The sequence below is a fragment of the Crocuta crocuta genome, unplaced genomic scaffold (genome assembly GCF_008692635.1).
Source record: "Crocuta crocuta isolate KB4526 unplaced genomic scaffold, BGI_CrCroc_1.0 scaffold417, whole genome shotgun sequence".
NCBI classification, from domain to species: domain Eukaryota; kingdom Metazoa; phylum Chordata; class Mammalia; order Carnivora; family Hyaenidae; genus Crocuta; species Crocuta crocuta.
The window spans coordinates 1,056,999-1,081,058 of record NW_027536463.1 but is presented as its reverse complement, the minus strand read 5'-3'; the positions used below and the strand labels follow the sequence as shown (position 1 = coordinate 1,081,058).

The 24,060-nt window shown below is 35.5% G+C and overlaps 1 long non-coding RNA gene across 1 annotated transcript; it reads right to left on the bottom strand.

Moving 5' to 3' along the window:
* Window positions 1–280: 280 nt before the first annotated feature.
* Window positions 281–14,971, bottom strand: LOC144218596 (uncharacterized). The gene is made up of 3 exons (XR_013331201.1): window positions 14,889–14,971; window positions 1,048–1,195; window positions 281–345 (listed from the first exon to the last, which is right to left on the bottom strand). It is a non-coding gene; the product is annotated as an uncharacterized LOC144218596 (long non-coding RNA).
* Window positions 14,972–24,060: the final 9,089 nt, after the last annotated feature.

Genomic DNA, 24,060 nt, shown 5'->3' with positions numbered 1-24,060 from the left:
TGGACCTGTGAATAGTTTTTTGATCTAGTTTTTCATAAGACTGTCCTGATTCCCATGCTCTACTTTCCACTTAGAATATTTTTCCTAGGACTTCATAAAATCAAATAAATAAGATTGGAAACATGTTATCAAATTCAATACGAACTCTAAATTGACTAGATAAGGGTCTACTTTCTTGTACCAATGATGTCAGTGCCTATCTCAAAGTTGAAACAGGGAACCAAGGTAAGTGTCCAGCAACTTACTTTTCAATAGTTATTTTTATTTCAGACCTTTTATCTGATCCTTTCCTGAGCAGCTCTTACATTAGGATAGCTGACATTCTTTTCTAAAATCCAGAAAACCCTAGGGAGAAAAAAGGATAAGGAAAATCATTGTAAGGAAACTACATTTTTCTTTTCAATGTAATCAAAACTCTTAAGAGTTTTATATAAGTAAGGCAGTCAAAGGCTCATCTATTTTAGGATTATTGTAAACCCAAAACCCAAAGGTGAGATTAACTTCATCTAGTTTATTTGTTTTTATTTACTAGTTTACCTTTAGTTTTCTAAGTGCCTGAATACATTCAACTTCCAAGGCTTTCTGCTTTCTGGACATATGGATGCACCAAGAAATAGACTATTAAGTATATTTGCACCTAAAAGAAAATGGTTCTTTGATTTGCTCTTTCCAAATACATAGTTGGCTGCCCCTCAAACTGGGAAAGGGAAATGTAAACTGTGTTGTTCTTTATATTTCAATGTGTCTTCTAATTAGATGTGATTAGTCAAAAGAGCAAAAAAATTCAGACTTGTCTCCAAACTGAATGAATAAAACACTTTTAGTACATTCATTAATTGACTGCATTGCTGCAAAAGTAAGTAGGTAGAACTTATTTTAATGCCTCTAGTTAGTTATAATCAAGGTAAGCTTCAAAATAATAATATAGTCATTATGAAACATATTGCTTAGTCGATGCCTTAAACCTTTTAGAAAAGATTATAGGCAATATAAGCCAAAGGAAATAAGACAGAAGTTAATACCATACATGTTTACTCATTAACATACCAAGCAGAGAGAAACAAGATGTATTATTTGAAGTTCTTCAAGTGGATTAGCAGGGCCCATGTTTTAGGAGTGTTGTTTGCATTCGTCACTCTTTGCCTTTCTTGAGACAGAACTTCCTGAGATTTACAAGGACTATTGTTTTCCATACCTATTAAAATAGAACAGGTATATATACACACAAAATGCTTACACAGACCTTATGAAACTCAGATCATCGAGTTCTGAAAAAAGATGAAATCAGAGTCAGGTAAATATCGTATTTGCTGATGCATGTGTGCCATTTTTACCGTGCAATACAACATGAATTCCAATGGCTCTCAAACCATGCTATTCTCTGAACAACTTATTATGTTTTTGTACTGATGAAGAAACATAACTTTGGGGTGCCTCTGTTGGTTAAGCAGTGGTTAAGTGTCCAGTTCTTTGTTTGGGCTCAGATCATCATCTCACAGTTTGTGTTTTCAAGCCTCTAGTCTGGCTTTGAACGGACTGAGTAGAGCCTACTGGAGATTCTCTCTCTCCCTCTCTCTCTCTCTCTCTGCCCCTCCCCTGCTTGTACTCTCTCTCTCTCAAAATAAATAAACTTAAAAAAAATAACTTTAGGGACACTGAGTGGCTCAGTCAGTTGAGCATCTGACTTCAGCTCAGGTCATGATCTCATGGTTCATGGGTTCAACTTTCACATTGGGGTGACAGCTCAGAGCTGGAGCCTGCTTCAGATTCTGTGTCTCCCTCTCTGTGTGCCCCTCCCCTACTCGTGCTCTGTCTCTTTCTCTCAAAAATAAACATTTAGAAATAATAGTAACTCTAAAGATTATAAACTGATCGATTATTTTGGAAAGCAATATGGAAATAAGGATCACTGACTTTTGAATGAGCAAATCTCATTCCAGAAATTTGTTTTAGAGAAGTAATCTGAAATGCAGTTTCATGTACAAAAATTGTAACACTAATACATTATAATACCAGCCAGCATGTGTTTATATGCTGAGCTCATTTTTTTCTATGGATTTTAACTCCTTCTAACAGCAGTTGCCATGTAGATCCCATTTATTATCTACCATCTTAAGAACAAACCAGAGAGAGAGAGACAGAGAGACAGAGAGACAGAGAGAAAGAAAGAAAACCTAAGATTTAAAATTACTAATAACTATGAATTTCAAATAGGAAATGGCATAGCTGAGACCAGAACCCAGGTCAGGCTGCACTTATGCTTTTACTTTTTAGAGCATGGTTTGTATTAATAGAAAATCAGAGGCAGCCTCAATGTCCAATAATAAAAGGAAGTTTAAGCACCACATAACTATAGATAGAAGATTAAATAGAAGAAAGACAAAATATAAATTTAATCAAATATTGTAATGCCATCGGAATGTTTAGGATATAAAATTATTGTATGAAGGAAAACTCAAAAATATCCATATTACTAAAATACTGGTGCAAAATGAACATAATTTCATTGTGACTTTGACAAAATTTGCCAAGTATTAATAAAAATTATTCTTGGGTTTTGTCTCTTTATCATATACATTACATTAAGTTGTTTATAAAAAGCATGAATTGCTCTTCTAATAATAATAATAAACTTTTTAGCTATTGTTGTAGTTGTAATCGACTTCAAAATTCTTCACCTGTTAACCAGAGCTACCTTAAATGGAAAATGAGAGAATTTAGTGCAGTCTCTCGGATAAGAAAGTGGAATATGCCCCCTAGTGGTCATGTTTTTAAAGTTCTTTATTACCTCTTTTCCCTCAGTGTGATTATTTCCATTCATCTGGTATTTGATGGCAATGGGAAGTTAATGGCCATCATGCTACCAGGACAGACAGCGATGGTTTCTAATTAGGATTTGAGTTGTTTGGAACACTTTACTTGTCCCCCACTTTGAGGAAAATTTTTAATCAGATCACTTTAAATGTGGATATTTAACAATATTTTAAAATGATACTCATTTCTCTATCTTGTTTGCTAACATCTTAAATACATCTTTATTTCTTAGGATTTTCTAGAGTGAAATGTAGCTTTATTTTTACAAAGGCTAAATTCACTTCCCATTTAATTAGAGTGCTTTATTTGTGAAGCCAACCTGTTGTTGATGCTAAATATTTGTCAAAATATAATGATGAAAAGAGTCATGAAATGATATGGAAAGTAATACTGTATAAAAAATATATAAATGGTGAATAACTGTATGTACATATTGTAGAAAATCACAATACATAATGACAGATTTTATGTTATTGTTACTATGATTTTATTATTTGAGCACTAGAAGAGACACAGACAGCACATTCCTAGGTGGAGAGATTTAACATTGTAAAGACATTCATTCTTCCCAAATTCAAAGAAAATATAATGTATGCCCCATAAAAATCCAGTATAGGGAGCAAGGTTTGGGGCTAATGTTTGGCTTCAGATCTTAGCCTTAATGCCTACATGGTATATAACTTAGGCGATATTACTTAATGGTTCTGAATCTCTTTGTATAATACTCATAATACCAATGCAATGTTTACTTTAGAGAACTATGAGATTTTTTTAAAAAAATTAAATGTTTATTTTTGAGAGACAGAAAGAATGTGAGAAGCGAAGGGGTAGAGAGAGAGGGAAACAGAATCTGAAGCAGGCTCCAAGCTCTGAGCTGTCAGCACAGAGCCTGATGTGGGGCCCAAAAATCACAATCTGTGAGATCATGACCTGAGTGAATTCAGTCACCCAACTGACTGAGCCACCCAGGCGCCCTGACAGAGTTATGAGATTTAAATGATGCCAAGAGCCCTTGGCATGAGGAGGAACTCAATAAACCCTAGTAAAAATGATTACTTATTGATTATAATTTGTTTCCCTTCAGAATACTAACAGAGCTAATTTTTTGATCTAAGAATAAAATTTACCTAGAAGAGATACTTAGTCTAGGTAAGATATTCCTGAAAAATAATAAAAATGAGGGACATTAGCCCTCCCCTAGTAAATGTACACCCATAGAGAATCATCAACTGCATCATTGTATATCTATAAAATGGAATACTGTTTGCTGATTAAGATTATGAGGTAGAAATAGATAACAGAGTTATAGAAACATATGACATATAGGAGACCTGGGTGGCTCAGTCAGGTAAGCATCTGCCTTCAGCTCAGGTCACGATCTTGTGGCTCCTGAGTTTGAGCCCTGCATTGGGCTCTGTGCTGAGAGCTGAGAGCACAGAGCCTGCTTTTGATTCTCTCGTTTCTTCTCTCTCTGTCCCTACCCTGCTTGTCAGCTGTCTCTCAAAATAAATAAATAAACCTATAGAAAAGAAGAAGAAACATAACATAAAATTCCCTTAGCAGGAAGTTTGGTTTTATACCTAGTATATAGAGCTAAATTTGTTTGTATTCCAAATTTTTCTAAAACATATCTCAGGAAGGGGTCACATTGGAGACATGACCCTGAGTAAATCAGTTGATTTTTATACAAAGACAGTGTTTTACACAACAAACTTTCTCTAACTACTATATTAAATTTTGTGCTGCAAATGCTCATACTAGAGGAGTCATTGAGTGATCTTAGGAATCTGAACCAACAGAGGAAACAAAAGAAGTGAAAGGCTGGACAATTCTTGTGTCCTTAAAAGTGAGTACATCTCTAAGTGTATTTACTTAAGAGATGGTCTGCTCCGTTGAACAGAAATGCCTATATGGTTTTTATATTTCTCCTACATGTTTCTCCTTCCACGTTATCTATATTTCACTTTGAGTAAGTCAAATGCATGTAGAATAGAAGGATATCCATGATAAGAAAATTAGACCTGTAGTAGAATATGCTGCTCTAAAGATACACATATAATATACACATTATAAAAGTGGATCAAACTATTCATGAAACAGTGTATTGTGTATATTTATATATTTAAAGAATTAAACATTTATAAAAGACGGTTTCAAAAAATATAAGTCAAGCTGTTAACTTGTGGCTGTTTCTATGGAATAATTTCAGGTAGGACGAGGGATTTCCTTCATGTATCTTTGGATATTCAAGGAGTAGATGTTAATTTTGCAACGAAATGGCATATATATGTTACATAAATGAGACAAAAAGAGGAACTAACAATTTTTGAAAGAAAACTTTTGGTGACTTCTTTTTTACCACATGGCAAATTAGGGAGTAGGTAAAGACAGAACAAGATAGGAAATTTTGCCACAGCTTAAATAAATAATTGCATTCAAAATATTGTATAACTATTTCTATGAGTGTATATTTCTGTGTATGTGTGTATGTGTATGAGAGTTATTATTTTCAGTCTGCTTCTTAGTTCTCGGAATTCACCGATGCCTGTCCATCATTGTTGCTCTTGCCCTGGTTGAATCAAGGAGTGGCAAACTGTCTTTGGGACCAATCAAATGCACAAGTATAATTTGTATAAGCCAGATATTGTTTTTAAAATTTGCAGTCAACTAACCATTCAAAAATCATGAGATTTATCGTATTGCTTTCCACTATGAGAAGAAATCTAGAATATTTAGTCCACATTTCAGTAGAGCAATTAGCTTCAGGAAATGAGAGATAAGTAGATATCTCCTTTGTAGATATGGCATGTGTTCTGTTTTTTGTAGTCCTAACCAGCTCCATCTGACTTATTCATGTGAACCACCTGACCTTATTAATGTGTCCCTTATTATCATGGCCTAAAACTGGTCTGCAGTTACTTTCAAGCTGCCAATCCTATTCTATTTACCAAAGATAATTATATCACTATTGGGTTTAAATAAGGCACTTAAAAATCTGCCATTGTTCTTTTCCATTATTTATTTTGTTTTTATGTTCCTTACTTTATCTAGAGTTGCCTCTTACTATTCTCTCCTATACTGCAAAAACACACCTTGTTCTCATTCAATGAAGTGAATGTTTACTGAGTACAAATCATATGCCAGGCTCTTTGCTAGGTGCTGTGGATATAAAGAGTTCATACTGGAGGTTAGAAAATTAAATTATTAAATTGCAATTAAACTGCTGTAGCTGATGATAATAGAGTACTAGGAAAACTAATTTTACCGGTAGAGGGGTAAGTCAAAGAAGGCTTAATGTGGGTGAAATGAAATTATTTAAGAGTTGATTTTTGGACATAAGTTTGGATGTGAACTTGAGGATATGTAGCCATTATATATGGATTAACTTTCTATTGAGTGATACCTTACCAGGCAACTGTAGCTTAAAACACTGTAGCTTAAAAGAGGAAAATGTAAAGTTAAAACAACCATTGAATGTTTTTTCAATGCATATTATCTAAAAAACAAAACTATACAGCGTAGCACATTAATACTGAAACAAATTTTGTTTTGTATTTGTTTTTTTATTTGTTCAAAAAAATTTTGAAATAGAATTACTAATAACTATTATCAGGTCATTAGTTTATTAAATATTGATACTTACAATTTGTCTGTTAATTTTAGAAATGCTAGCATCTTGTAATGAATACATACATTACTTATAAAAATAAAATTCACAGGGAATAAGAAAAATAAGTTATTTTGTATGTGCATCTGAAATCCCCAATTACTTCAGATCCAGCAATAAAAAGTGACTGAAGAATAGTAGTACTAATGAATTTTAGAGCTCCATCTGCTTCTTTGTCTTATTATTTGCATGTTGCTTTTTAAAAATACTATAAACTTATGAAGATTCCAAACCTAGGAGGGAAGAAAAAAAAACAGTCTTACTAAATGCATCCTTGTAGTTTTAATAGCAATGTGGTATTTTGTAATCAAAGGAATATTCTGAACAACACAGATAAGCTAAAGTTTAGATATTTAAAAAATAACCTAAAAACACAAAAGGCAGTTAAGGAATTTGATGCTTTATCAGAGGTTTCTCAAATATAAAATATAACTATATAAGTCAAGATTACATATTATACAAGGTTGCACTACAAAGTTAAACACACTCTCCACTTTTTTTTTCATTACATCTTAAGTTGTGCTCTCCAAGTAAGAGAATACCTCAAAGAATGAGAAGAGATTCTACTATATATCCAGTTTGTGTGTGTGTGTGTGTGTGTGTGTGTGTGTGTTTTAGAGAATGAATAGTAACTGTCAGGATGGGCTCTGTACTCCCATTGAAAGCCAACTCATTCGTCAGAATATTCTTTGCTACACATTTTATCCCTTTACCTGTACCAACCATTATTGCCTCTCTTATGCTTTTTTCTCATACTCTATGTTATATATTTTTATGTTTGTTGGCAAAAGGCACCACACCATGTTTCTAAAAACATTAGTATCTGAATATTTATCACAACTGGTGCAATCGTTTTCTAATAAGAAATCTCCAAGTTCATTGTAAGGACAGCATACCATGTTACAGAAAACATGAAAATCTGATTTTTATAACAGCGGATCCATTTATTTTCTATTAAGAATTTCAACTGCCATATAAAAATTTGAACTATTTCCTTTTCTTTTTCAGTGAGCAAGTTGATCTGAAAACTGGACTCCTTTGCTAATGCTTTAATCTGAAAATAACTTTTCTTACTGTACAAATTTGATCCCGAGCTTTTCTTTAAATTCTTAAATTAAGTCATTTACAATGTGGTATGCAGACATGTTTAAGTCCCTCCTCTCTTACTTTAAAAAATAGATAAATAATCCAAAACCAAACGGAATAGCTCTCCTTTGAACCTCCTCATTCCTCTAATGCCGGTCATATCATTTTTCCCTCATTTTCAACCCAGCTTCTCGAAGCAGCTGCCTACACTTGATTTCTTCACTTCTTCCTTCCCACTTCCACTTCTGCTTCTGTCCTCAGACTCTTCAAGAACTTGTTTGGAGTATCACCAGCAAGTTCCATATCCTAGTCCAATAGACAGTGTTCAGTTCTTAGCTTTCTGAATCCATTTTTTTTTGGAATGAGTAATCCCTCACTCCTTAAAATTTTCAAATCTTTTGATTTATATGAACTGTCTCAGTCCTGCTTCTCTTCCTACATTTCAAATTCAGTGTTATGTCTTGCTTCCAACTCTTACTAGCTCTGTAGTCTTAGGCAAGTAGGTTACATGATCTATATAGAGAATTCAGTTTTTTCATATAAAAATGGAGATAATGATACCTACTTCTCATAGTTGTTGAGAAAATTAAGTGGCAGTGTACATGAAGTATCTAATGGCATGTTCAGTTAAAGGCAGCTCTTTTTATTATTTATATTTTTATATTTGCCTCAGATTTAGAGAGTAATTAGGCAAAATATCCCAAACTAAATGTTAGCTATAGATATGAACTAAAATTTGACTTTCTTGCAAATCCTAATTTGGTTATATTATTACCATTATCTTTGAAACAGTTTTGGGAAGATCTTTATTTAATACATGTATAACATTTTAAGAATCTTAGAGTTGGAGTAATGTGAAAAAGAAATTAAATATGACTAAGATCTCAAGCATTCATTTTTTAAAAATAGTCTTACACATGCTTTGAAAAAGAGGTCTACATAGCTTGCTTCTACGTGAACCCTTTTTTCCTTTGAAATCCATTCTTCTGTTAAAATGAAGATGTCCAACTTTATATAGCTAGTGAATTTGTGATATGTAAGCAGCTTTTCATTAGCTTTGTAACTTTGAACAAACTTCTTGTATGATCTAACCTCAAACAATCTCAGCTCTAAAAACAGATGGCTGTTAATACTGATAAAACACAGCCCCGTCTGGCTATCACATCCTCAAACTCTGTTTCCTCTTTCTATCTTTACCTGTCAGAGACATAACTCTGGCTTGTTTGTATCTTTATGTCTTAGGAACGGCAATCTCTTTTTATGGTTGCAGCTGTCCTATTAGAGTACTTCCATAAAACACTATATGAAGAGGAAGGAAATTACATTTTAAATCTGATTAAAATGCTCTGGCATTTGCAAACATATGATTGTATTACAGTCTAACAAAATTATGCAATAGTTTAATGAACTTGAAGAACTCATCAACGGAGCATGATGTTCTGTGTTGAATTAATCTCAGAAAGGTGGGTGTAAGCTCTGCCTTTTCCTTGCTGCTCTTTCCTATGTGGTTCTCTGTCCTGTAAATTCTAGACATGTTGACCTTCCCAAATTCTCAACTCTGTCTCATCCCTTAAATTCAGGAAGATCACCAGGCTTAATTGGTTCCGCCTTCCTGTGCTGTGTCCTGAAATTCCAGACACAGAGCTGTGACATTACAGGGCTGACCTTGTTTCCCTTCCCTTATACATCACTGTTCTGTGCTGGCTGTTATCCAACGTGTCAGACACTTGTTGTTGTTAATTTTTTTAATGTTTATTTTTTTTAAATTTTTTAATGTTTTTATTTATTTTTAGGAGAGAGAGAGAGAGAGAGAGAGACAGTGTGAGCAGGGGAGGGTCAGAGAGAGAGGGAGTCACAGACTGAAACAGGCTTCAGGCTCTGAGCTGGCTGTCAGCACAGAGCCCGACGCGGGGCTCTCACGAACCGCGAGATCATGACCTAAGCGAAAGTCGGACGCTTAACCGACTAAGCCACCCAGGCGCCCCTTAATGTTTTTTGAGAGAGAGAGAGAGAGAGAGAGAACACAAGCAGGAAAGGATGAGAGAGAGAGGGAGACCCAGAACCCATAGCAGGCTCCCGGTTCTGAGTTGTCAGCACAGAGCCCTACACAGGGCTCAAACTCATCAACTGTGAAATCAAGACCTGATCATGACCTGAGCTGAAGTTGAACACTTAACTGACTGAGCTCCCAGGTACCCCTGATGTGTCAGACAATTGAATCATATATTTTGCCTTCTGGGGTTTATGGTTTTTTTGTTTTGTTTTGTTTTGTTTCTAAGCTAGGTGTGTAAAACCAGTCTTGGATAGTCCATCACGAACCAAAGTGAATTGAGAGTTGACATCTTTTAACTAGAGTAATTAGCCTATTATTACTGAGGATTCCAACACAGAACAGACTGTATATGTTACAAGCCCTGATTAAGTATAAATGATGTAAATAAGATAGAAGGGAGGATAGAATTGGTATAAGCCTATTTTCCTTACATCTTATTGCAAGAGTTAAACATCAAATAAACAATATATCAAATAATAGAGGTTATAAAGGTAACCACCAGAAATCAATACAATTAACTGAAATTGGAAGGTACAGATGATGGAAAGAAGAAAGGAAAGTAGAATATATTAATTTCATCATTGTTCCTAGTAGAGAGTCAATCAATAGTAATTTAAGTGCATTGTACCTCACAGCTATTAATGTAATTACTAAAATGAATGTATAGGCCATTCAATTATTAAAATATGTATAAACAGAGATTTTAGAATAAAAGATTGAGGCAAAAATAGTAAAAATTAAAAGCATTACCTAAAATATGATACCAGAACCAAAATCAAATATGGTTTCATGTCAGTAAATATTGACGGGCTGAAATCATAAATTGAAGGCAATCATTCTCTTACTTAATCATAAAGTAAATGTTATGCATTCGAAGGAAAGTTCAGCAAGGCTTTGTTGGAACCCGTGAGCCAAGTTGCTTGTCCAGGAAGTCCCTTGTTTACCAGAAGTAGGTTTCTCTTAGGATCCCTGCTGCCTCCAATCTTTGGCTGGGGGCAGCTCATGGGAAGTCTCCCCTGGCACATGTATACTCAGTGTCAGATTTCAGAGTACAGATCCTGGGTTCTTGGTCAATTATGTCTCCCAGTTAGAGGTCTAGGAGGCCCATTCTTTCTGTGCCATAAAGAAGCATGGTTTCAGAGACCAAAATAAAAACAAAAGCAAAAACAAGATGCCAAAATACTATTCAAACCTATGCAACTAACTCCAATAAACTTCCTGAAACCATGGATCATTTCCTGAGTATGTGATGGTCTCTCTTCAAAAATGCCATGGTGCTTTGTTATCCCATTGTGGCATGTTTCACACTTATTGTAAATGTTTTTAATGTATGTGAGTGAATACTATTATGCTTTATATAATATAAATTACACAAATTATATTTGTCATTCATCCATAAAATCATAACAGATAAATAGCCAGAATGGGCAAACATTCAGAAATGTTTATGGAGCTTTGGTTTTATGGGGATGGCAGAAGTTCATGTTTATTCCAGCTTTTTGTCATATTCCTTGATCCTTCACTCTGAGTGATTCCTTCACCAGTGTTACATGGGAAAAAATTTTAAACTTGGAAAAAATCATTAGAAATCATTAGAAATGGAATGTCACAAAAGTAATGCTGTAAAAAATATTCTAGAAAATTGCTTACTTTGTTATCTTTAAAAGCAGCAAAATAGGGGCGCCTGGGTGGCTTAGTCGGTTAAGCGTCCGACTTTCACTTAGGTCATGATCTCACGGTTCGTGGGTTCGAGCCCCACGTCGGGCTCTGTGCTGACTGGCAGCTCAGAGCCTGGAACCTGTTTCAGTCTGTGACTCCCTCTGTCTCTGACCCTCCCCTGCTCATGCTCTCTCTCTCTCTCTCTCCTAGAAATAAATAAAACATTTAAAAAAAAAAGCAGCAAAATATACTTCAACATAGAATGAAACATTCAACCAATATGACAAGTCAGAGAAAGGCAAATTGTGTTTTAAGTATTGTGGATAGATAAATGTTTGTGTAACGCTTGTTCTACTAAGCTACTACAGAATGGGGTAGAAACACACTACATATTCTGGGGATTATGTGTACTATGTTTGTTAATTGTGATTATTGCTAGAGCAGATACTGCAGCCAAAATAATAATAACAATAGTAATAAAGTAGTAGTTTACGACAAAGGACAAAATCAAATGAGGATATTCATATATTATAGCAATATTAGATAGAAATCAAAGTTTAGTACAGTCTGCATGGCTTCTGAATGAGCCTAAGTTTAAGCTCCCAAATCTTGATTGCTTGACACAGTCTCCCATGAATGAATTCTCAGGAGAGTTCTTAAACAACAAATCTAATTTTAGTGTTAAGAGTGGCCCTCAGTATTTAAATCTTCATGGTGCTGATAACTGATCACTATCTCTGGAGGAAGTTGTAACCTTTTCTTGCACATGCTCCCTTTATATGTGGAGGCCTTGCTGTTTTCACACACATTCAGGCTTCATGGTGTTTGCTACCTTATCTCTTGTGGGGCTAACATTAACAACTTCCATATGCATGAACTCCATAGTCATCAAATGATGCTTCAGAGGCTCCAGGATCTAATCTAAGATAGATCATTTGTCTGTGCTATTAATGCAGTATAATTGGGTATCCTAATTTGTTTTCCTAATTTTGTTTTTCTCATCTTTCCACTCTGGCCAATGGCATCCTTAAAGTGAGTGGTCATAGGCAAGTATCTAAATACTACGTAAGCGGGTATGGTAGTTCAAAGTCCTCAAACTTAGAGATCAGCTGAAGGTCTGCTTGCCAAGTTGTGCTTTTAGCATATTTAAAACACCAGTGTTGCAGTATATTGCCCCGGATTAACAACCACCTGATTAATTTTTTCATATCTTCTGAGAGCGGCTTAGTCATAGGGGTGATTTATGGCACTACATCTGCAACTTAGATGAATCTGATCATACCTAGGCTTTCATTTTTAATCAAATTGCTTTTCATTGTTCAGAAAGCTCTTGGGTGGGTAGAAACAAGAGTTCATGTGGTTTTTTTTTTTTTTAGAAATGGCTAATGATTCTCAGAGGCTTTGTGTAGGTTAGCTGGGTGGACATAAATCAGTAGAAAATCAGTCTTGCATTTACATAGATGACAGAGTAATTTGTAAATAAAAATATCTTATTTATACTGGTGTAATTATATACCACATGCATACATTACCTTTTACAAAATTAAATAATTCATTTAAAATTTTTATGTATGTTGAAACATACCTCAGAAGCATTTTTACATGATTTGGTTTTAATTTTATAGTGGTTTTAGATTTATTGAAAAATTGCAAAGGTAATACCAGGAGTTTCAAAATATCCTGTACTCAATTTTCCCCATTTTTAATATCTTATATAGTTTGGCACATATATCACAACTAATGAACTAATGTTAATATACTATTACTCATGTAAATCTATACTTGATTCAGACTTTCTTTGTTACTACCTACTGTCCTTTTTTTCTTCCAAGATAACATTTATATAGCATTAAATTTATTTGTCATGTCTTTGGAAGCATATTTCAATTATTTTTTAATTTTTAAATATNATTTTAAGTGATAATTTATATAATTTTAAAAATTAATGTTTAATTTTTATTAAAAATATGTAAAAACATGTCATAACATCAAGTAATTAAATACAATTTCAATCACACCAGGCTTTTGGAATATTTAGAAAGCACAAGGTAACAACAAAAGCTCTGTAGACTCCTACTGCCAAGAGGTAGTAACCTAACATTTCATCATTATTTCTGCCCTGCTTTTATCCAGCTATATATTTCATAACATCTGGTAATCACATTGTTTAGGCAGATTCTTACCCTGCTTTTCGCTACTTAAAATGTAGATTGTTTACAAAAAGCATTTTCTTGTTGACAAAATATTCTNACGCTTAACCGACTAAGCCACCCAGGCGCCCCTAAAAATATATTTTCTTGGGGTACCTGAGTGGCTCAGTCAGTTGAGTATCTGACTCAATTTTGGCTCAGGTTATGAACCCAGGGTCTTGGGATCAAGCCCCATATCAGACTCTGTTCTCAGTGTGGAGCCTGCTTAAGATTCTCTTTCTCCCTCTGTACCTCTCCTCGCTTGCATGCAATTTCTCCCTCTAAACTAAATAATAATAATAGTAATAAAAATTTTAAAAATAAAAATGTTTTTCCTACTGGTAACCATTTAAATCCTTTTCATTATTTTTCTCTTTGTATATCAATTCTAAATGGATTTAAAAAACACATTATTGAGGTATGATTGATATATAAAACACTGTATACATTTAATACATACAATTTGATGATTTTGGAGAAATCATCAACACAGTCTATGTCATAAGCTTATCTATCGCCTCCTAAAGCTTCCTACTACGCTCTTTATTTATTTTTTTAATTTCAGTGAGAAGAACACATAACATTTTTATCTTGTTTCCACATTTCTTCAGGAGCCATTTATTTCTTTACTACTTCACAAACAGAATTTCAGAGAACACCAAAAACACATCTAGTGTATTTAATACTAACTCTCTAATAAGGCTTTAGAATACATTATCTGAGGGGTGCCTGGGGAGCTCAGTCAGTTGAGCATTTGACCCTTAACTTCAGCTCAGGTCATGAGTTCAAGCCCTGCCTGCATTGGGCTCTGTCTACACTGACAGTATGGAGCCTGCTCGGGATTCTCTCTTTCTCCCTCTCTCTGCTACTGCCCTGCTCACTCTCTCTCTCACAACATATAAACAAATTTTAAAAAAGAATTATAGAATAGATTGTCTGAAATAAATTCCTGTACTAAAGAATGTGACCATATTACATTTTGACAAACGTTGGTTAGTTCCAAAAACATTGTACCTAAAGGCAATGTGTAAAAGTGTTTTCTCAGTACCCTTTCCAATACTGGACATTTTTCTTAAAAACATATAATAATAATAATAGCTAAATAAACACTGTTCATTTGCATGCTTGAAATTACCATTGCAATATTTTCAAATATTTCTAGCTGCTGCAGTTCCTTCACTTTAAAGTACCCGTTTATATCCTTTACCCAGTTATCTATTGTGACATTGGGATTTATCATACCAATTTGAGTTAGTTCGAAATAATTAAATTTTTATCTCATGTATATTGTATTTATATTCAAGTAAATCCAGTGGTTTCGACACATAAAGACATGAAATGTTTTCTCAAAGTATTAGTATTTTCATCTGCAGTATCTTCTATTGCTTTAGAGGTGAAAACATACTCAGTATTCACTTACCAATAATAATGATGTTTCATTTATTTTCTTCTGTCTGTTGTAAGGGTCAATATACCACTGTCCGTGAGCTCCTCCAGTTCTTGACAGATATGCCAAGAATATAAGGCTTTGGCCCTTCTTTGCCCGTGTTTTTCTCAGGGTTGTATTTGCAGCCAGCAGCCTTGAGTGCTGAGATAACCTATGCCCTCAGACAAAGATCAGGCTTGTCTACTGCAGACTCTAAGAGCAATAAATTCCTTGTGCTCAGTGTTTTTCAGCTAATGAAAGCCCACTGGATACACAGTGTCTACCTGAGCCTCTCCACATAACTCCAGTGGGATTTGGGGATGAGTAAGGTGGACCTAGGCAAATAAGATGCTTTTGCTACTTGTTGTATTCTACCTAATACTCTTTGTCTTTGATCCTGGAATGTTGAGTCTTCTGCCAGCATCCGTGAAACAGCAACAGGCTAACTTGTTAGCTTTCATGTAGGATTAACCCCTAGATTCTGATGACTTTGACAAGAATGAAATGCAGACACAGACATAACTTTCTGGAATGGGAAGAAGGAGGGCCTGGGTGGGCTGGGTTTGAGGCTGTGAGAAGACTTCCTAGGATTAGTTAAGATATGCTTTTGTTAACGAGATGGGTGAGATGGAAGAATAAGGGCCACCCCCATCCCCACAGCGTCCTACTGGTAATGAGTCTGAGCAACAAGAGGTAGAATTGAAACAAGTTGCCTATGTGGCTCCCTCTTTGGCAGACAGGAGGAGGAGAGGGAATGCTATCTGACAAGGGGGCACCAAGGGACCCCATAGCTTGAATAAATGCTGCCCACGATGAGAATAAAGAACTTAAATGTAAAGCAACATTAAAAGTTTCTTGAACTTGAGAGAGCAAGAGACCAAAAGCCACCTGACACTAAAAAGACATGCAAAATCTATGCCGTTACCCCTCTCAACCTTCCTCTCTCGTTTTCCTCATCTCATCTACTTTAGGATAAAGACTGAATAAGCTGGAGAACTTAGGGAAGGAGAAGAGCTCAAACTTTTATACCTCCGTTAAATACATGGACTCAAGTCACATTCTATGTGACCTGTTGCAGTGGATGCTAAGAACAAGGGTGGCCAAAGTTCAAGAACTCCAAGGAGGAACCATAGCAGTGGAGGGGTGGGGGAGGGTCTGTAGAAAAGAGTTCCTCGATTTAAGTGTTTACTAGAGCCTGGAGGTACACATGGACAGAAGAAACACTGACCCTGGAGCTAGGGACCACTGATGTCCTCTGGTACCTTATTCCTATACAGTCTAACCTTCCCATCTCTTCACTTCCCATGTTCCAGTGGATGAACAGCATGATCTCTAAGTGCCTGTGGCTATAGCCTCCACCAAATGTGTGTTAACCCCTCCTTGTGTTCTCCAGGAGAAGGGGACCTGGATTTAACAGACCAGGTGTGGGAAAACTGCAGTGAAAAAAGAAAATTAAAGCAATATCCTGAGTGGGGCCTTTGAGGCTATTCACTGTGCTGTCATCGTGGCTTCCACTGTTGCTATGTAAGTGGCATTGCTTGTTCTGTAAATGCTCACGAAGTCTAGATTGAATTCTTCCATTTAGGTATTTCTCCACATGGAGAGGTGGCTCCTATCTCCTATTGTGTGTGCTCTAGCAAAAACAGTATAGAATCCAGGAGGAAATGGGAAAATCACAGTTATCATGATTACTTAAATGACAATTGCCATATAAGGAGAGGCAAGCGATTTCCTAGTACAATGGTGACACCTGCCTGAAGCAAGTACATTCCTTCAAAAAACATTTGGAGGATGGGTGGAGAGTTTGGTCCTGCTGCACCTTAGCACCTGACGCTTGGTGGTTTTGAGTCTCCCACACTAACCAATGTCCTCATTGTAGGGTAGGTGAAATTAGACACTAGGACTAGTAAGGAAAGGGACCAGCAAGTCTTGCTAATCAAATAGAAATGATATGAGTAGCCTTTCTCTGATGTCATCTTGGTTATACAAAAAGTGGTAGCAGCTACCCTTGTAAGCCCATGTAATCTTGGATAACACCATGTGTGACAAGTTACGCTGGAGCTATTGAGTGATCCTGCCCATGTGACTTAAGCCAATGTAATATGATTCAAGTAAAGTTCAACAGCAAATACTGAACTGGAATGACTTGAGGCCCTTCACGTAGTGTTTGTGTGTAGGGAAGATTGGTCATGGGGTGTCTCCCTGGAGGTTGCTTTGTCGCTCATCCATTGCCTGCTATGATTATTGGCAATAACAGTAAAGATCAGCAGAAGCCTCTGGTGGGTCTCCATGGGGCAAGATTTATCTTACATCACATTCTATATCTCTTCTTTCAAGACTTAACAATATGAACCTTACTGTTTCTAGGCTTAACTCTTGATATATAAGCCCAAGTCTTAATATGTAAAGTACTATTTATTTATTTAAGTGTATTTATTTATTTTGAGAGAGAAAGAGAGCGGGGGAGGGACAGAGAGAGAATCCCACAAGGCTCTGCATGGCCACTGTGGAGTTGGGCCTGCAGCTGGAACCCACGGAATCATGCAATCATGACCGGACCCAAAACCAGAGTCAGATGCTTGGGGCACCTGGGTGGCTCAGTCGGTTGAGTGTCCAACTTTGGCTCAGGTCATGATCCCACAATTTGTGAGTTCAAGCCCCACGTGGGGCTTGCTACTGTCAGCCTATCAGCCCAGAGCCTGCTTGAGATCCTCTGTCCCCTTCTCTCTGCCCCTGCTTCACTAAAACTCTCCCCAAAATAAATAAATATCAAAAAAGAGGCGCTCAACCAAATGAGTCACCCAGGTGCCCCAAAATATTTTTATCTTTAAAAAGAAAAGTATTTTATTCAATCTACTATTATCAGAAATCTGATTTTAGAATCGTAGCTAAGCAATTACTTCTTTATTCTACCATTATATTCACCCTCTTACGAACTTAAGTCAACCTTTTGAGGAGAAAAGTAAATCACATTAATGGAGGACTACAGAGTAACATGATTTATGGCGATTGTTTTAAAGCCATGAGTGTTCTGTCCTCTGGCATTATGGTTGAATATAAACAGTGGCTCAAAGAGCATACCCTGTGAAATATATAGATCCTCTGAAGAGGATTCCCTCAGAATTTATAATCAGCCATGTGTTATGTAGAGGAGAAAAGAGCAGCGAGCTGAGGACAGAATAACACTAAGAACCTAAGTCCCCAGAAGCACAACTCTTTCGATGTTGAAGTTTGAGCCAGCGAGAGAATGTGAATTTAGTATAGAATCTGTGCAGCCTAAAATACCAAATTTAGTAGGAAAAAATAACCGTCTGAAAACTGGTTTATAATATGATGGAAAATTAAGTTGTTTCCTTGCCTGTTACCTTTGAAAAAGTAGTTTTTAGATTGTTTAAAATCTCAATGAGAGACCTACAGTATAAAGTAAAATGAATAAAATAGGAAGTGTTTCTTAAACATGTCAGAAACCACAAACTTCAAAATGAGAATTTAGTGGATTTATTTCAAAATGAAATTTTCTTCAAAGATAAATTTTTCAGATGGTCAAAGGACTTTATATATGGATTTTTTCCATGGAAAAGGAAATAAAATTTCCAATAAGAGTGATCAATTTATATGCTTTAGAGATGTTCAACTTCATTAGTAATCAGAGAAATGAAAGTAAAACGAGAGAGAGAGAGAGAGAACTTACTTAATACCCATTGTATAGTTAGAGAATTCATCTTTGGATAAGCCAGTGTTTATGAGGATGTGAAATAGAAGTATAAACTTGGGAATCTATTATAGAGTGCACTCGGAATTATTAAATGAAATGAAAGTTGTCTCTATCTTAAGGTCCTGTAATATGTCTCCTGAAAATCATCTCACCCAGAGGAACCCTTGCACAGATTATACATGTTAAAGGATATGTATAAAGACCTTTATTTTCATTACTGAATGTGTGAATTGTAGGCAGATAACTGTCTTATCACCTGGAAAGTAAAAAGATACAACTTGGCAAATGAAGAAAGAATAATATAGAGGCACAGTATCAGAAGCTTCAGTGTGCATATGTGGGACTATCTATCTATCCATGTATCCGTGTATGTATCTATCAAGAGAATGCAATATGCATTGTTCTTAAGATGATGATTTTAAGTTTAAAATGATAACAAAATAATAGAATGAAGTTTGCTCCATAATTTCAATTATGGAAATTAAAATACACAAAACGTTATTGTGTTTTTTTTTCAATTTAAATATCTGTATATTCAACGCATCATAGTTGCCCACTAATGTCAGCAGAAGAATGAGAGAAAAGATGGGTGATGTGGAGAAATGACATGATCTAAAATGAGAAAGGTATCTAGCACAGACCAGTAAATACAATTTTTTTGTGAACCCAGAGGGCGTGATAAACTCAACTCTCCATTCCAATTGATAACCAAATATGGGAGAGGGCAGATGCCAATCAAAACCCTCTTCAAAACACCTAAATTTTGGAGAGAATGCTAACTAATAGAGGCTTTTAGTGTCTCAATTCAAATTATTAATTAATTTGGGGACTGCGATACTAAAATAAGTTGAAAGAGGAAGTTTGTATATTTCCAAGCATATAACTATCTTAAAACTGGCAAATGCAATGATAATAAAGTGGCAGCTTTTATTTTTATTGAGCTCTAAAGTTTTTTTTGAAGATACCTTAGAGGATAAGTGGACGAAACTATGGTACCCTCTTTAAATAAGGCAATTACTTATATATTTGGTGTCTTAAAATTTATACTGATGCAAGAATACATCATTAAAAAATCATCACAATTTTATGTTTTATTAAAAACAACCTCAAACATAATTTAATATAATGCTCCTGTTTTGAATTATTTACAATGGTTTTGCTGTGTTTAAAAGCTGCCATCATGAAACTTTCATATTTTATTTCATAAAGAAAATAAAGGTAGAAGGGAGGATNGCAAGATCATGACCTAAGTGAAAGTCGGACGCTTAACCGACTAAGCCACCCAGGCGCCCCGGATTTGCTTTTTGAATGGTACTGAAAATCCAGTACAACTTAGTACCATTTATTCTTTCAAAATAACCCAAATTTAAATAAGGAAGATTTTAATATCATATATTTTATCATAATATTTTTATGATATTAAAATATCATATATTTTAATATCATAATAATAGTTTTGTTTTAATTTTCTTACATTTCATACAGAAATATGAATCATCTGATCATTTGGATCAGATCAATTGGAAACATAGTTAAGTAGTTTTGTGAGTCTTTTTTTCTCTCAATTTTTATATATAGCAAATAGACAAAAAAAATCTAAGATACTCAAATTTATCCCATCGTTCTTTTAGTTTATGTGCTAACGCTTATATTATGTCATTCCTTTTGTGAGTATCTTAAATTTGAAAAATTACTCTAATAGAAATATAATGAAACAATATAAAAGCTCTTAAAGTTATCAGGTATTAATCTTTCCTTGATATGAACAACTGTACATTTAAAATATGGCTGTAGTTTGTTTATAAATGTGAAAAGTAATAAATGTACTTCATTGAGACATAACTAATATCTCTTCAGCACTTCCTATTTGCCAGGCATTTTTATGTAGGCTTTCTCCTTAAATTTTCTGAGCAAATGAAACTCAGTTAAGTTCAAACACCTAGCAATAAAAAAATAGGTCTCAAATATAAGGCAAGCCTTCTAAGGAAATCATCTGTTCCAGTTCTGCATTATCAGAACCAGGTTTATCAGGAACCAATGATGCTTTATAAAGGCCCTTCACACACATACATACTTTCCAATTGGTACCTAATTTTGAAGTCATAATTTTGTGTGACAGCTATGAGTGTGCTACACAGAAGACTTTCTTCTTTAAATAGCATCTGAACATGAATCATGTTGAAGAGTAGGGGTACCTAGAATATATTGAGGCAAAGATTCAAAAGTGGATTAAAAACACACACACACAAACTGTTCATTATTATGTTTTTCTTTTTTGCCCTAGTGGGATCATAAGTGAAATGTAAATTATATAAAACCAAGAGAATGCTAAATTGTTCTGAATGAAAAGGAATGGAAAAATATCAATGCAAACATTGCATACAAAGAAGGAGAAGAGAACATAGCCAGAGGAGAAAAGGGAAAGATTTGCAGAGAAATTTCTGTGAGAAGACGAGAGATGAAACAGTACTGCATAAAAAAGTACCCTCTAGTGGAATCTTGAGATACTAGAAGAGTTTTGTATGATGTGGGAGACTGCACAAGCACACATGCAAGTACACACATACCTCTCATTAAAGTTCTTCTTGCTCTTCAGACCCTTTACCGAGAAATTTGGTAAGGGAAAGAAGAACTTAGGAGCTTTTATGTTGCATGCTGTATCTGGTTTTAGAATGAAAGGCGGCCTGATTACATCAAAGATTCAGTTATATGCACTGAAGGTGAGAACTAGACTGGCAAACATTAGGAGCTCTCTGACTTCAAGAGATCTAGGATTGTAATAGAATGTTGGCACAGAAAGCTTACTGAAACAGTTGATGAACAATCATATCTAAGAACAATATTTAGATGAGAAATAGAATCCTACTGTACTTAGAAAAGTTGGTCCAGATGGGATATTGCATCCTTGGAAGGACTGAGGAGACCCGCAAGTAAAAATCTGAGGAGAGGGGCACCTCGGTGGCTCAGTCAGTTAAGCATCTGATTTCAGCTCAGGTCATGATCTCATGGTTCCTGGGTCCGAGCTTCGCGTCAGGCCCTGTGCTGACAGCTCAGAGCCTGGAGCCTGTTTCAGATTCTGTGTTTCCTTCTCTCTCTGCTCCTTCCCTGCTCACTCTCTGTCTCTCTCTCTTTCTCAAAAATAAATAAACATTAAAAATTTTTTTTTGAGGAGAGAGTACTGTAAAACACAGAAGAAGACTCTCAAGTTGAATAATCCCAATATAAGAGACTAAGATACACTTTTTTCTTCCATTGGGAATGAGTTGTTTGAATGGGTTGATTTCACATACTGAACCAAAGAGTTAGCACAGCAAAGTGATAGCTTAGAGTTCGGAAGATACAACTTCTCTGAGTTCAAACCAAAATTGTATGAATTTGTCTTCAAAGGTTTTATTTTTCTTCTTATTAAATAAAGATCACAGTAATAAAGATGACATACTTCCCAACATTGTTGAAGAATTAAATAAGATAAGGGCTATAAAACACTTAGCAAGGTCATCAGCATTGATTGAAAAGTTATTCTTCTTAGCTTTTATATAATATCTAAGGTACATCAGAGGTTTTCTTTGAAATTTTAGTAAAACCATAAATTCTTTACAAATGTTTCATTTGATGAAACTAAAACGTGGAATATCTTTCATAACATCCGAACAAGAAGCAGTGTCTTTATGGAAAGGACACCAGAAAAAGACAGTGAGACAATGATTCAAGGGTAGCTAGCATATTTTGGAAGTAATGCCCAGAAATATTGGGACTATGATACAGGAAAGGGAAGCCAGCCTGCAGAGGTCTCTTTAGTAAGCACGTAGCTACAATAATGGAACTTATCCTGCTAGGGAAGTAGGAGTGGGGTAACATGTGAACCTCAGAGCTACAATAGTCCGAGTTGAGGGAGCTGGATATTTATACCTTATTTCCTACAGTCATAGGTTGAGGGTTGATCTTAAGGGAGATTAAATCTTGCCTACCATATGGTAACAGTAAAATAGCTGAAGAAACATGTAGGTGGTGGAGTTTGAAAGTTGGGGCAGCATATACTGAAGTGGTAAGAAGAAGGAGACCTGAAAGAGCATTAACTACAAAGGGTAATTTGTGCATGAGTATAAAATTTAATCCACTGACAGATACATGTACATACAGCCAATATGGAGAATATGTTTTTCTCTGAAACCATATCACAGTCCATATCGCATTTTCAAGGATATTTAATAGTTAATAAAAATTCATTATAACTTTATATTTCAGTGAAATTTTCTATATTGGATACTGACCATATATAAAGAAAATAAATTGGGTGTCACCAATCTGTCCTAAGAAGTAAAAAGCTGAACAAAGTGAGAAATGGACAATTCCTCTTGAATCCATAAGAGAAGTGAGGACACAAGACAAATTGGTGCCCCAAGATGGAACAGACAGAAAGGTGACTATAAGGCGTCACAGCTTACCTGAGCAGACTTGAGTAGAAACTGCCATGGCAACCAATGCCAGGGAAGGAAACTTTTAGCTGTAATTGACGAATCGCTGGGAGCTTAGAGTAGGCAAGTGCTATGCATTCCAGGGAATCCTGTCATAAGGGAGCCTCCACATTTTTTGTGAGATTTGTCTTTGGGAGCTTGACCAAGTTCTCACAAATCTCACAAAATTTTCTGAGAAAAATCCTTGTGCTTTCAGCAGGAGGAAGAAAAAGGAACCGGTGCACTTTGTTCTTAACAAGGCCTGCCTTCAAAAGAAACAAGTTGCCCAGAATCTAATCTGCTGTCATTTTATCAGAGCCTAACTGACCCGTGAGAAAGAAAATGCCCAACTCCTGTCTAGCCTTAACATGGGAGAAGGGAAATACACAATTCCAGCTCACTGTTAACCATTCTGTTCCATCCATCTAAAGGGGCGAAAAAAAATTCCCCAAAACTGAGAAGCACTTGTTAAGTTCACAGCTCAGAGGCATAGATTTACCAAAAGACAAGACCTAACCACAGGACTCCAGAACACTTCCTCTCCGCAGCCTGTTACCACTACATTATTGAGGGCCTACTTACAGCAGTTCATTTTACCAGGTTCATCATATCAAGCTAGCAAAAACAATTTACAAATCATGCTTAAAGGCAGAAGCACAACTTGAAGAGACAGTGTATCAAGCCAGACATGCCAAGGGTGTTGGGATTATCAGACCAGGAATTTGAAGCAACTATAGTTAATATGCTAAGGACTCTAGTGGATAAAGTAGATAAAAAGCAAGAACAAATGGGCAATGTAAGCAGAGAGATGGATATTCTAAGAAAAAATTGCCCCCAAAATATGTTAGAGATCAAAAACACTGTAACAGAAATGAGAAACGCCTTTGGTAGGTTTATGAGATCACTGGGAAAAACGGAATACTCTCGGGCTTAAGGCTATGTCAATAGCAACCTCCAGAATGGGAAACGTGAACAGAATAAAGACTGCAAAAGACAA